This window comes from Schistocerca piceifrons, unplaced genomic scaffold (genome assembly GCF_021461385.2).
Source record: "Schistocerca piceifrons isolate TAMUIC-IGC-003096 unplaced genomic scaffold, iqSchPice1.1 HiC_scaffold_1062, whole genome shotgun sequence".
Taxonomy (NCBI): Eukaryota; Metazoa; Arthropoda; class Insecta; order Orthoptera; family Acrididae; genus Schistocerca; species Schistocerca piceifrons.
In genome coordinates, this window is record NW_025726866.1 from 69,206 (window position 1) to 83,540 (window position 14,335).

The following is a 14,335-nucleotide window of genomic DNA, read 5'->3' on the forward strand; positions in this document are numbered from 1 at the left end:
TGCCGAAGTATTGTAAAGTGAAGGTCGACAGTTTGAGCCTCACAGGAAGTATTTCATTGGCTTCCCACGAGAGCGTTATGCACAGCGTGGCTGTTGCTAGGAAACGGCCTTATTTGCCGTTGGCTAATATCTAGTTTTCTTTGCATCAATGTGAAAATGTTCCTATTACTAAATACAGTTTTGCTAGTTACAGTTCAAACTAGAAACGACGGAAGAAAGCGGTCCAACGCGCCACATTCGTTCCCGAAGGGGAGGGTGCATTTCCTACGCCACGTCTGACATAGCGTCTTAAATTTTCTAAAACTGACATAATTCCATCCTACCGAAAAAAGAAACAGATTTCGCAGTGAGGTTCTTTGAGATATTGCTAGAGATGGAAGTCTCTGGAGCTCTTGCCTCGCACGTCAGATTGGCCGAGCGGTCTAAGGCGCCAGATTTAAGCTCTGGTTCCCATAAGGGAGCGTGGGTTCGAACCCCACATCTGACAATGCATTTTAAACATTCTGAAACTAACATACTCCCGTGATCTTACAGAACAAGTAAATTATGCAGAAACACGCGAAGCAGATTTTACTAGAGACGACAGTGACAGACCGAGCGGTCGAAAAGAAATAGCGGAACATACTTTTCCCGCGTCGAGGTTTAGCTCTTCTTACGGACGTTTCCGTTGTTGTTGTGCTGTGGCTCTGGGTTCCAAGCGACAGCGAGAAAACCTCAACAGCAACGCATACGTGTTTAAAGGAATCGTAAGGCCTTAATAAAGATAGATGAAACGGTGGCTCAGGTGCTGGAGATGTGAAGCGGCCGTATTGCGTGGGCAGTAAGCTCACTAAGTTAGTGTGTCATGCTAACAACGGGAAGGCTATGGGTTAGATCCCACCAAGGGCTATTTCATATTGCTTCCCTAAAAGGCAGCGCGAGAGACTGCCAGGCAAATCCCAAGTGATCTGTACAAGGACTAAGATGTCCGCACGTCTGGAAACGTTCTCGCCGACTTGTGTGCCACGCTGACGACACGGGTTCTCGTCCGATCACCGAAGTTAAGCAGCGTTTTTGCGTGCTTAGTACACGGCTCGGTGGCTAACTAGGAAGTCTACGTGCTGTTGGATTCTTTAATTTTGCCTTTTCCCTTAGTTTTCGGTGTTGCTGCGCGGTAATGATACGGTCCAGCACGCTGACCCCTCTCTTGCCTCTCGGGACCCAAATTCGCGAACCTGCGGCCACAGTCAAATGAAAGGGTCCGTTGCGCGTTTGTCGAGTCGGTCTCTCCCAGTCGTTTCTAGCGCCTGTCCTCTACATATACGCCCATTTGCAAGCGTCAGCTTTCGCGTCAGCCGAGCAAAGTCGGGACAAGTCGACACATGGGGACACACGATGCTGTGAATCGCAATCCGCACTAGCCTACGCGGAGCTGGACGAGGGGCGAAGGAAAACCATTCGTAACACGACAGTTTGGAAATTCGACGATCGCGAGCGTTGGAAACACTCTCCTGAGTAAAGAAGACAACTTGCGTGCGGTGTCCGGGCTTCGAACCCGGATCAGCTACTTGGGAAGCAACCATGCTGACCGACACACCACCACCGCCTTCTGCTACGCGCTGCTTGCTCCGTGATGTGTCGCCTTCCCTCCTGGCGCCAGAGGCCGAAGGCAATCTCGCTGTAGGCGCTCAACGCCGAGTGGAAGGCGAGCACATCTGAACCCGTTTTCCTGGTGCTGCTAGGGCCATATACTGAAACTGAGCGCAGAACTAACTTTTACTGAAGAATCTGCCCTTTAATGCACATCAGGGCGAACACGAAATTTCTAATATGAAGTACTCACTGACGATCCAAAGACGCTTCAGTATGTATGCGTCGGTACCACCGGGGCAGTGCCGAAGTATTGTAAAGTGAAGGTCGACAGTTTGAGCCTCACAGGAAGTATTTCATTGGCTTCCCACGAGAGCGTTATGCACAGCGTGGCTGTTGCTAGGAAACGGCCTTATTTGCCGTTGGCTAATATCTAGTTTTCTTTGCATCAATGTGAAAATGTTCCTATTACTAAATACAGTTTTGCTAGTTACAGTTCAAACTAGAAACGACGGAAGAAAGCGGTCCAACGCGCCACATTCGTTCCCGAAGGGGAGGGTGCATTTCCTACGCCACGTCTGACATAGCGTCTTAAATTTTCTAAAACTGACATAATTCCATCCTACCGAAAAAAGAAACAGATTTCGCAGTGAGGTTCTTTGAGATATTGCTAGAGATGGAAGTCTCTGGAGCTCTTGCCTCGCACGTCAGATTGGCCGAGCGGTCTAAGGCGCCAGATTTAAGCTCTGGTTCCCATAAGGGAGCGTGGGTTCGAACCCCACATCTGACAATGCATTTTAAACATTCTGAAACTAACATACTCCCGTGATCTTACAGAACAAGTAAATTATGCAGAAACACGCGAAGCAGATTTTACTAGAGACGACAGTGACAGACCGAGCGGTCGAAAAGAAATAGCGGAACATACTTTTCCCGCGTCGAGGTTTAGCTCTTCTTACGGACGTTTCCGTTGTTGTTGTGCTGTGGCTCTGGGTTCCAAGCGACAGCGAGAAAACCTCAACAGCAACGCATACGTGTTTAAAGGAATCGTAAGGCCTTAATAAAGATAGATGAAACGGTGGCTCAGGTGCTGGAGATGTGAAGCGGCCGTATTGCGTGGGCAGTAAGCTCACTAAGTTAGTGTGTCATGCTAACAACGGGAAGGCTATGGGTTAGATCCCACCAAGGGCTATTTCATATTGCTTCCCTAAAAGGCAGCGCGAGAGACTGCCAGGCAAATCCCAAGTGATCTGTACAAGGACTAAGATGTCCGCACGTCTGGAAACGTTCTCGCCGACTTGTGTGCCACGCTGACGACACGGGTTCTCGTCCGATCACCGAAGTTAAGCAGCGTTTTTGCGTGCTTAGTACACGGCTCGGTGGCTAACTAGGAAGTCTACGTGCTGTTGGATTCTTTAATTTTGCCTTTTCCCTTAGTTTTCGGTGTTGCTGCGCGGTAATGATACGGTCCAGCACGCTGACCCCTCTCTTGCCTCTCGGGACCCAAATTCGCGAACCTGCGGCCACAGTCAAATGAAAGGGTCCGTTGCGCGTTTGTCGAGTCGGTCTCTCCCAGTCGTTTCTAGCGCCTGTCCTCTACATATACGCCCATTTGCAAGCGTCAGCTTTCGCGTCAGCCGAGCAAAGTCGGGACAAGTCGACACATGGGGACACACGATGCTGTGAATCGCAATCCGCACTAGCCTACGCGGAGCTGGACGAGGGGCGAAGGAAAACCATTCGTAACACGACAGTTTGGAAATTCGACGATCGCGAGCGTTGGAAACACTCTCCTGAGTAAAGAAGACAACTTGCGTGCGGTGTCCGGGCTTCGAACCCGGATCAGCTACTTGGGAAGCAACCATGCTGACCGACACACCACCACCGCCTTCTGCTACGCGCTGCTTGCTCCGTGATGTGTCGCCTTCCCTCCTGGCGCCAGAGGCCGAAGGCAATCTCGCTGTAGGCGCTCAACGCCGAGTGGAAGGCGAGCACATCTGAACCCGTTTTCCTGGTGCTGCTAGGGCCATATACTGAAACTGAGCGCAGAACTAACTTTTACTGAAGAATCTGCCCTTTAATGCACATCAGGGCGAACACGAAATTTCTAATATGAAGTACTCACTGACGATCCAAAGACGCTTCAGTATGTATGCGTCGGTACCACCGGGGCAGTGCCGAAGTATTGTAAAGTGAAGGTCGACAGTTTGAGCCTCACAGGAAGTATTTCATTGGCTTCCCACGAGAGCGTTATGCACAGCGTGGCTGTTGCTAGGAAACGGCCTTATTTGCCGTTGGCTAATATCTAGTTTTCTTTGCATCAATGTGAAAATGTTCCTATTACTAAATACAGTTTTGCTAGTTACAGTTCAAACTAGAAACGACGGAAGAAAGCGGTCCAACGCGCCACATTCGTTCCCGAAGGGGAGGGTGCATTTCCTACGCCACGTCTGACATAGCGTCTTAAATTTTCTAAAACTGACATAATTCCATCCTACCGAAAAAAGAAACAGATTTCGCAGTGAGGTTCTTTGAGATATTGCTAGAGATGGAAGTCTCTGGAGCTCTTGCCTCGCACGTCAGATTGGCCGAGCGGTCTAAGGCGCCAGATTTAAGCTCTGGTTCCCATAAGGGAGCGTGGGTTCGAACCCCACATCTGACAATGCATTTTAAACATTCTGAAACTAACATACTCCCGTGATCTTACAGAACAAGTAAATTATGCAGAAACACGCGAAGCAGATTTTACTAGAGACGACAGTGACAGACCGAGCGGTCGAAAAGAAATAGCGGAACATACTTTTCCCGCGTCGAGGTTTAGCTCTTCTTACGGACGTTTCCGTTGTTGTTGTGCTGTGGCTCTGGGTTCCAAGCGACAGCGAGAAAACCTCAACAGCAACGCATACGTGTTTAAAGGAATCGTAAGGCCTTAATAAAGATAGATGAAACGGTGGCTCAGGTGCTGGAGATGTGAAGCGGCCGTATTGCGTGGGCAGTAAGCTCACTAAGTTAGTGTGTCATGCTAACAACGGGAAGGCTATGGGTTAGATCCCACCAAGGGCTATTTCATATTGCTTCCCTAAAAGGCAGCGCGAGAGACTGCCAGGCAAATCCCAAGTGATCTGTACAAGGACTAAGATGTCCGCACGTCTGGAAACGTTCTCGCCGACTTGTGTGCCACGCTGACGACACGGGTTCTCGTCCGATCACCGAAGTTAAGCAGCGTTTTTGCGTGCTTAGTACACGGCTCGGTGGCTAACTAGGAAGTCTACGTGCTGTTGGATTCTTTAATTTTGCCTTTTCCCTTAGTTTTCGGTGTTGCTGCGCGGTAATGATACGGTCCAGCACGCTGACCCCTCTCTTGCCTCTCGGGACCCAAATTCGCGAACCTGCGGCCACAGTCAAATGAAAGGGTCCGTTGCGCGTTTGTCGAGTCGGTCTCTCCCAGTCGTTTCTAGCGCCTGTCCTCTACATATACGCCCATTTGCAAGCGTCAGCTTTCGCGTCAGCCGAGCAAAGTCGGGACAAGTCGACACATGGGGACACACGATGCTGTGAATCGCAATCCGCACTAGCCTACGCGGAGCTGGACGAGGGGCGAAGGAAAACCATTCGTAACACGACAGTTTGGAAATTCGACGATCGCGAGCGTTGGAAACACTCTCCTGAGTAAAGAAGACAACTTGCGTGCGGTGTCCGGGCTTCGAACCCGGATCAGCTACTTGGGAAGCAACCATGCTGACCGACACACCACCACCGCCTTCTGCTACGCGCTGCTTGCTCCGTGATATGTCGCCTTCCCTCCTGGCGCCAGAGGCCGAAGGCAATCTCGCTGTAGGCGCTCAACGCCGAGTGGAAGGCGAGCACATCTGAACCCGTTTTCCTGGTGCTGCTAGGGCCATATACTGAAACTGAGCGCAGAACTAACTTTTACTGAAGAATCTGCCCTTTAATGCACATCAGGGCGAACACGAAATTTCTAATATGAAGTACTCACTGACGATCCAAAGACGCTTCAGTATGTATGCGTCGGTACCACCGGGGCAGTGCCGAAGTATTGTAAAGTGAAGGTCGACAGTTTGAGCCTCACAGGAAGTATTTCATTGGCTTCCCACGAGAGCGTTATGCACAGCGTGGCTGTTGCTAGGAAACGGCCTTATTTGCCGTTGGCTAATATCTAGTTTTCTTTGCATCAATGTGAAAATGTTCCTATTACTAAATACAGTTTTGCTAGTTACAGTTCAAACTAGAAACGACGGAAGAAAGCGGTCCAACGCGCCACATTCGTTCCCGAAGGGGAGGGTGCATTTCCTACGCCACGTCTGACATAGCGTCTTAAATTTTCTAAAACTGACATAATTCCATCCTACCGAAAAAAGAAACAGATTTCGCAGTGAGGTTCTTTGAGATATTGCTAGAGATGGAAGTCTCTGGAGCTCTTGCCTCGCACGTCAGATTGGCCGAGCGGTCTAAGGCGCCAGATTTAAGCTCTGGTTCCCATAAGGGAGCGTGGGTTCGAACCCCACATCTGACAATGCATTTTAAACATTCTGAAACTAACATACTCCCGTGATCTTACAGAACAAGTAAATTATGCAGAAACACGCGAAGCAGATTTTACTAGAGACGACAGTGACAGACCGAGCGGTCGAAAAGAAATAGCGGAACATACTTTTCCCGCGTCGAGGTTTAGCTCTTCTTACGGACGTTTCCGTTGTTGTTGTGCTGTGGCTCTGGGTTCCAAGCGACAGCGAGAAAACCTCAACAGCAACGCATACGTGTTTAAAGGAATCGTAAGGCCTTAATAAAGATAGATGAAACGGTGGCTCAGGTGCTGGAGATGTGAAGCGGCCGTATTGCGTGGGCAGTAAGCTCACTAAGTTAGTGTGTCATGCTAACAACGGGAAGGCTATGGGTTAGATCCCACCAAGGGCTATTTCATATTGCTTCCCTAAAAGGCAGCGCGAGAGACTGCCAGGCAAATCCCAAGTGATCTGTACAAGGACTAAGATGTCCGCACGTCTGGAAACGTTCTCGCCGACTTGTGTGCCACGCTGACGACACGGGTTCTCGTCCGATCACCGAAGTTAAGCAGCGTTTTTGCGTGCTTAGTACACGGCTCGGTGGCTAACTAGGAAGTCTACGTGCTGTTGGATTCTTTAATTTTGCCTTTTCCCTTAGTTTTCGGTGTTGCTGCGCGGTAATGATACGGTCCAGCACGCTGACCCCTCTCTTGCCTCTCGGGACCCAAATTCGCGAACCTGCGGCCACAGTCAAATGAAAGGGTCCGTTGCGCGTTTGTCGAGTCGGTCTCTCCCAGTCGTTTCTAGCGCCTGTCCTCTACATATACGCCCATTTGCAAGCGTCAGCTTTCGCGTCAGCCGAGCAAAGTCGGGACAAGTCGACACATGGGGACACACGATGCTGTGAATCGCAATCCGCACTAGCCTACGCGGAGCTGGACGAGGGGCGAAGGAAAACCATTCGTAACACGACAGTTTGGAAATTCGACGATCGCGAGCGTTGGAAACACTCTCCTGAGTAAAGAAGACAACTTGCGTGCGGTGTCCGGGCTTCGAACCCGGATCAGCTACTTGGGAAGCAACCATGCTGACCGACACACCACCACCGCCTTCTGCTACGCGCTGCTTGCTCCGTGATGTGTCGCCTTCCCTCCTGGCGCCAGAGGCCGAAGGCAATCTCGCTGTAGGCGCTCAACGCCGAGTGGAAGGCGAGCACATCTGAACCCGTTTTCCTGGTGCTGCTAGGGCCATATACTGAAACTGAGCGCAGAACTAACTTTTACTGAAGAATCTGCCCTTTAATGCACATCAGGGCGAACACGAAATTTCTAATATGAAGTACTCACTGACGATCCAAAGACGCTTCAGTATGTATGCGTCGGTACCACCGGGGCAGTGCCGAAGTATTGTAAAGTGAAGGTCGACAGTTTGAGCCTCACAGGAAGTATTTCATTGGCTTCCCACGAGAGCGTTATGCACAGCGTGGCTGTTGCTAGGAAACGGCCTTATTTGCCGTTGGCTAATATCTAGTTTTCTTTGCATCAATGTGAAAATGTTCCTATTACTAAATACAGTTTTGCTAGTTACAGTTCAAACTAGAAACGACGGAAGAAAGCGGTCCAACGCGCCACATTCGTTCCCGAAGGGGAGGGTGCATTTCCTACGCCACGTCTGACATAGCGTCTTAAATTTTCTAAAACTGACATAATTCCATCCTACCGAAAAAAGAAACAGATTTCGCAGTGAGGTTCTTTGAGATATTGCTAGAGATGGAAGTCTCTGGAGCTCTTGCCTCGCACGTCAGATTGGCCGAGCGGTCTAAGGCGCCAGATTTAAGCTCTGGTTCCCATAAGGGAGCGTGGGTTCGAACCCCACATCTGACAATGCATTTTAAACATTCTGAAACTAACATACTCCCGTGATCTTACAGAACAAGTAAATTATGCAGAAACACGCGAAGCAGATTTTACTAGAGACGACAGTGACAGACCGAGCGGTCGAAAAGAAATAGCGGAACATACTTTTCCCGCGTCGAGGTTTAGCTCTTCTTACGGACGTTTCCGTTGTTGTTGTGCTGTGGCTCTGGGTTCCAAGCGACAGCGAGAAAACCTCAACAGCAACGCATACGTGTTTAAAGGAATCGTAAGGCCTTAATAAAGATAGATGAAACGGTGGCTCAGGTGCTGGAGATGTGAAGCGGCCGTATTGCGTGGGCAGTAAGCTCACTAAGTTAGTGTGTCATGCTAACAACGGGAAGGCTATGGGTTAGATCCCACCAAGGGCTATTTCATATTGCTTCCCTAAAAGGCAGCGCGAGAGACTGCCAGGCAAATCCCAAGTGATCTGTACAAGGACTAAGATGTCCGCACGTCTGGAAACGTTCTCGCCGACTTGTGTGCCACGCTGACGACACGGGTTCTCGTCCGATCACCGAAGTTAAGCAGCGTTTTTGCGTGCTTAGTACACGGCTCGGTGGCTAACTAGGAAGTCTACGTGCTGTTGGATTCTTTAATTTTGCCTTTTCCCTTAGTTTTCGGTGTTGCTGCGCGGTAATGATACGGTCCAGCACGCTGACCCCTCTCTTGCCTCTCGGGACCCAAATTCGCGAACCTGCGGCCACAGTCAAATGAAAGGGTCCGTTGCGCGTTTGTCGAGTCGGTCTCTCCCAGTCGTTTCTAGCGCCTGTCCTCTACATATACGCCCATTTGCAAGCGTCAGCTTTCGCGTCAGCCGAGCAAAGTCGGGACAAGTCGACACATGGGGACACACGATGCTGTGAATCGCAATCCGCACTAGCCTACGCGGAGCTGGACGAGGGGCGAAGGAAAACCATTCGTAACACGACAGTTTGGAAATTCGACGATCGCGAGCGTTGGAAACACTCTCCTGAGTAAAGAAGACAACTTGCGTGCGGTGTCCGGGCTTCGAACCCGGATCAGCTACTTGGGAAGCAACCATGCTGACCGACACACCACCACCGCCTTCTGCTACGCGCTGCTTGCTCCGTGATGTGTCGCCTTCCCTCCTGGCGCCAGAGGCCGAAGGCAATCTCGCTGTAGGCGCTCAACGCCGAGTGGAAGGCGAGCACATCTGAACCCGTTTTCCTGGTGCTGCTAGGGCCATATACTGAAACTGAGCGCAGAACTAACTTTTACTGAAGAATCTGCCCTTTAATGCACATCAGGGCGAACACGAAATTTCTAATATGAAGTACTCACTGACGATCCAAAGACGCTTCAGTATGTATGCGTCGGTACCACCGGGGCAGTGCCGAAGTATTGTAAAGTGAAGGTCGACAGTTTGAGCCTCACAGGAAGTATTTCATTGGCTTCCCACGAGAGCGTTATGCACAGCGTGGCTGTTGCTAGGAAACGGCCTTATTTGCCGTTGGCTAATATCTAGTTTTCTTTGCATCAATGTGAAAATGTTCCTATTACTAAATACAGTTTTGCTAGTTACAGTTCAAACTAGAAACGACGGAAGAAAGCGGTCCAACGCGCCACATTCGTTCCCGAAGGGGAGGGTGCATTTCCTACGCCACGTCTGACATAGCGTCTTAAATTTTCTAAAACTGACATAATTCCATCCTACCGAAAAAAGAAACAGATTTCGCAGTGAGGTTCTTTGAGATATTGCTAGAGATGGAAGTCTCTGGAGCTCTTGCCTCGCACGTCAGATTGGCCGAGCGGTCTAAGGCGCCAGATTTAAGCTCTGGTTCCCATAAGGGAGCGTGGGTTCGAACCCCACATCTGACAATGCATTTTAAACATTCTGAAACTAACATACTCCCGTGATCTTACAGAACAAGTAAATTATGCAGAAACACGCGAAGCAGATTTTACTAGAGACGACAGTGACAGACCGAGCGGTCGAAAAGAAATAGCGGAACATACTTTTCCCGCGTCGAGGTTTAGCTCTTCTTACGGACGTTTCCGTTGTTGTTGTGCTGTGGCTCTGGGTTCCAAGCGACAGCGAGAAAACCTCAACAGCAACGCATACGTGTTTAAAGGAATCGTAAGGCCTTAATAAAGATAGATGAAACGGTGGCTCAGGTGCTGGAGATGTGAAGCGGCCGTATTGCGTGGGCAGTAAGCTCACTAAGTTAGTGTGTCATGCTAACAACGGGAAGGCTATGGGTTAGATCCCACCAAGGGCTATTTCATATTGCTTCCCTAAAAGGCAGCGCGAGAGACTGCCAGGCAAATCCCAAGTGATCTGTACAAGGACTAAGATGTCCGCACGTCTGGAAACGTTCTCGCCGACTTGTGTGCCACGCTGACGACACGGGTTCTCGTCCGATCACCGAAGTTAAGCAGCGTTTTTGCGTGCTTAGTACACGGCTCGGTGGCTAACTAGGAAGTCTACGTGCTGTTGGATTCTTTAATTTTGCCTTTTCCCTTAGTTTTCGGTGTTGCTGCGCGGTAATGGTACGGTCCAGCACGCTGACCCCTCTCTTGCCTCTCGGGACCCAAATTCGCGAACCTGCGGCCACAGTCAAATGAAAGGGTCCGTTGCGCGTTTGTCGAGTCGGTCTCTCCCAGTCGTTTCTAGCGCCTGTCCTCTACATATACGCCCATTTGCAAGCGTCAGCTTTCGCGTCAGCCGAGCAAAGTCGGGACAAGTCGACACATGGGGACACACGATGCTGTGAATCGCAATCCGCACTAGCCTACGCGGAGCTGGACGAGGGGCGAAGGAAAACCATTCGTAACACGACAGTTTGGAAATTCGACGATCGCGAGCGTTGGAAACACTCTCCTGAGTAAAGAAGACAACTTGCGTGCGGTGTCCGGGCTTCGAACCCGGATCAGCTACTTGGGAAGCAACCATGCTGACCGACACACCACCACCGCCTTCTGCTACGCGCTGCTTGCTCCGTGATGTGTCGCCTTCCCTAATGGCGCCAGAGGCCGAAGGCAATCTCGCTGTAGGCGCTCAACGCCGAGTGGAAGGCGAGCACATCTGAACCCGTTTTCCTGGTGCTGCTAGGGCCATATACTGAAACTGAGCGCAGAACTAACTTTTACTGAAGAATCTGCCCTTTAATGCACATCAGGGCGAACACGAAATTTCTAATATGAAGTACTCACTGACGATCCAAAGACGCTTCAGTATGTATGCGTCGGTACCACCGGGGCAGTGCCGAAGTATTGTAAAGTGAAGGTCGACAGTTTGAGCCTCACAGGAAGTATTTCATTGGCTTCCCACGAGAGCGTTATGCACAGCGTGGCTGTTGCTAGGAAACGGCCTTATTTGCCGTTGGCTAATATCTAGTTTTCTTTGCATCAATGTGAAAATGTTCCTATTACTAAATACAGTTTTGCTAGTTACAGTTCAAACTAGAAACGACGGAAGAAAGCGGTCCAACGCGCCACATTCGTTCCCGAAGGGGAGGGTGCATTTCCTACGCCACGTCTGACATAGCGTCTTAAATTTTCTAAAACTGACATAATTCCATCCTACCGAAAAAAGAAACAGATTTCGCAGTGAGGTTCTTTGAGATATTGCTAGAGATGGAAGTCTCTGGAGCTCTTGCCTCGCACGTCAGATTGGCCGAGCGGTCTAAGGCGCCAGATTTAAGCTCTGGTTCCCATAAGGGAGCGTGGGTTCGAACCCCACATCTGACAATGCATTTTAAACATTCTGAAACTAACATACTCCCGTGATCTTACAGAACAAGTAAATTATGCAGAAACACGCGAAGCAGATTTTACTAGAGACGACAGTGACAGACCGAGCGGTCGAAAAGAAATAGCGGAACATACTTTTCCCGCGTCGAGGTTTAGCTCTTCTTACGGACGTTTCCGTTGTTGTTGTGCTGTGGCTCTGGGTTCCAAGCGACAGCGAGAAAACCTCAACAGCAACGCATACGTGTTTAAAGGAATCGTAAGGCCTTAATAAAGATAGATGAAACGGTGGCTCAGGTGCTGGAGATGTGAAGCGGCCGTATTGCGTGGGCAGTAAGCTCACTAAGTTAGTGTGTCATGCTAACAACGGGAAGGCTATGGGTTAGATCCCACCAAGGGCTATTTCATATTGCTTCCCTAAAAGGCAGCGCGAGAGACTGCCAGGCAAATCCCAAGTGATCTGTACAAGGACTAAGATGTCCGCACGTCTGGAAACGTTCTCGCCGACTTGTGTGCCACGCTGACGACACGGGTTCTCGTCCGATCACCGAAGTTAAGCAGCGTTTTTGCGTGCTTAGTACACGGCTCGGTGGCTAACTAGGAAGTCTACGTGCTGTTGGATTCTTTAATTTTGCCTTTTCCCTTAGTTTTCGGTGTTGCTGCGCGGTAATGATACGGTCCAGCACGCTGACCCCTCTCTTGCCTCTCGGGACCCAAATTCGCGAACCTGCGGCCACAGTCAAATGAAAGGGTCCGTTGCGCGTTTGTCGAGTCGGTCTCTCCCAGTCGTTTCTAGCGCCTGTCCTCTACATATACGCCCATTTGCAAGCGTCAGCTTTCGCGTCAGCCGAGCAAAGTCGGGACAAGTCGACACATGGGGACACACGATGCTGTGAATCGCAATCCGCACTAGCCTACGCGGAGCTGGACGAGGGGCGAAGGAAAACCATTCGTAACACGACAGTTTGGAAATTCGACGATCGCGAGCGTTGGAAACACTCTCCTGAGTAAAGAAGACAACTTGCGTGCGGTGTCCGGGCTTCGAACCCGGATCAGCTACTTGGGAAGCAACCATGTCTGGCGTGAGGTCAGTCGCTTGACGGCGCGTTTCGGCGCGGGCCCGCCCGTTGCCGGCGCGCCGTAAGGCACGGAGGCTCGCACTGGGGCGTATCGCTTTCCAGTCGGGCGTGCCGCGGCAGTCCTCACTCGGGGAAGTGAAGCGTCTCTTACAGCCTCTCCTTCCCAAGTGGCTCTTTCCGCCTTCCCGTGGTGCCAGACGTCAAGCTCGGCATTCTGCCTTGCGTCAAAAGGGAGAGCTGCGACCCAACCCGATGCGAAAGCGAAGGGTGCGTGGCACAGGGGGAGCTGTGTCAAGGGACCGAACACCAGTCCCTTTCTGTTCGCAGGGCACAGACCAGCAAGTGCTCTGCATGCCGGCGACCTCGTTTGTCGGCGTGGGATCGCGGCGCGAGTCGGCAAGGGTGCTTCGCCGCGCCCCTGGGTAACCGGGGCGTGTTCTGCCAAACCCAGGAGGTGGTGACATCGCCTGGGCTAGGTTAGATGGGCCCAGACCGCCAAACGACTGGGGGACCGACCCACCACCTGAGTAGGAGTGGGTCCTTGGCCTTCAGGTGGAAACTCGGGCTAGTAGGCGGCGAAGGGCGAGGGGTGCATCCGCCTCTCCGGAGTGCGGGGTGCACTTGCCGAGGAGCGTCGAGTGAAATCGTCGACGACGAGGCCTTCGACGGGGACTAGTGCGCTGGCAACGGCGCGTTGAACCCTGCAGCTCTGGAGTGCCCTTGACCTAGGGGCGAGGTCGGTGGGCGAGCTGCAATAGTCCCCCCCCATGCCAGAGGAGCCGGTCCGGGGTAAGAGACGGGCTCCCAACCCTCTTTTTGATCACTCGTAAATCATGGCGACAATTGAAGCGAGTGATTCGTGTGCGCCTCGAATGTCTTCCGCTGTGCCTGATCCCTCTCCTCAGGACGAGCAGGGACAGGCAGTGAATGAAACAATTATGGAGAGGTACTCGAGAATCTCGTTGCTCATGGAGCAACAGATAAAGAATGGCAAAATCAGTCAAGCTGGACTTGCCGTCATAAAAAATGAGCTGGCTGCATGGGCTATTGCCCACGCCAAACTTGAAGGTAGAGTAGAAGAGCTTGAAAAGGAAAATGACAGGTTAAGAAGGCAACCAGCAAAGACGTGGGCAGCGGTGGCTGCGCAAGCGCCCACCAAGAGCCCACAAAGCACGACAAGAGACACCATTGACAGGGTAACGAAAAGGACTGACACGGCTGTCTTTCTCAGGACATTACCTGGGCAAGACACTAGTGTCAGGAAAATTCAGGAACTTTTCACAAAAACTGTTGACCCCATTAAAGACAAGATTAAAATCAAAAAGGTTAAACCAAGCAGAAACTCTGTGATAGTTGAAGTTGCTACGGAAGAAGACAAGGAAAAGCTGCTAAATAACCAGAAATTGAACTCGGTGGTCAAATGTGAACCACCGAGAAAAAGAAACCCTCTCGTCATATTATATGACGTACCTGCAATTATGACGAATGAAGAATTAGAAGAAACAATTAGGCTACAGAACTTTGACAAAATGGAAAA

The 14,335-nt window shown here is 50.8% G+C and overlaps 7 non-coding genes across 7 annotated transcripts; all 7 read left to right on the forward strand.

The window, feature by feature from the left end:
* The first annotated feature begins 403 nt into the window (after positions 1 to 403).
* Positions 404 to 487, forward strand: Trnal-uaa. Its single transcript has one exon. It is a non-coding gene; the product is annotated as a tRNA-Leu (tRNA).
* Positions 488 to 2,275: 1,788 nt separating this feature from the next.
* On the forward strand, positions 2,276 to 2,359 carry Trnal-uaa. Its single transcript has one exon. It is a non-coding gene; the product is annotated as a tRNA-Leu (tRNA).
* A 1,788-nt stretch (positions 2,360 to 4,147) lies between these two features.
* On the forward strand, positions 4,148 to 4,231 carry Trnal-uaa. Its single transcript has one exon. It is a non-coding gene; the product is annotated as a tRNA-Leu (tRNA).
* A 1,788-nt stretch (positions 4,232 to 6,019) lies between these two features.
* On the forward strand, positions 6,020 to 6,103 carry Trnal-uaa. Its single transcript has one exon. It is a non-coding gene; the product is annotated as a tRNA-Leu (tRNA).
* A 1,788-nt stretch (positions 6,104 to 7,891) lies between these two features.
* Positions 7,892 to 7,975, forward strand: Trnal-uaa. The gene has a single exon. It is a non-coding gene; the product is annotated as a tRNA-Leu (tRNA).
* A 1,788-nt stretch (positions 7,976 to 9,763) lies between these two features.
* Positions 9,764 to 9,847, forward strand: Trnal-uaa. The gene has a single exon. It is a non-coding gene; the product is annotated as a tRNA-Leu (tRNA).
* Positions 9,848 to 11,635: 1,788 nt separating this feature from the next.
* Trnal-uaa lies at positions 11,636 to 11,719 on the forward strand. The gene has a single exon. It is a non-coding gene; the product is annotated as a tRNA-Leu (tRNA).
* The last annotated feature ends 2,616 nt before the right edge of the window (positions 11,720 to 14,335 follow it).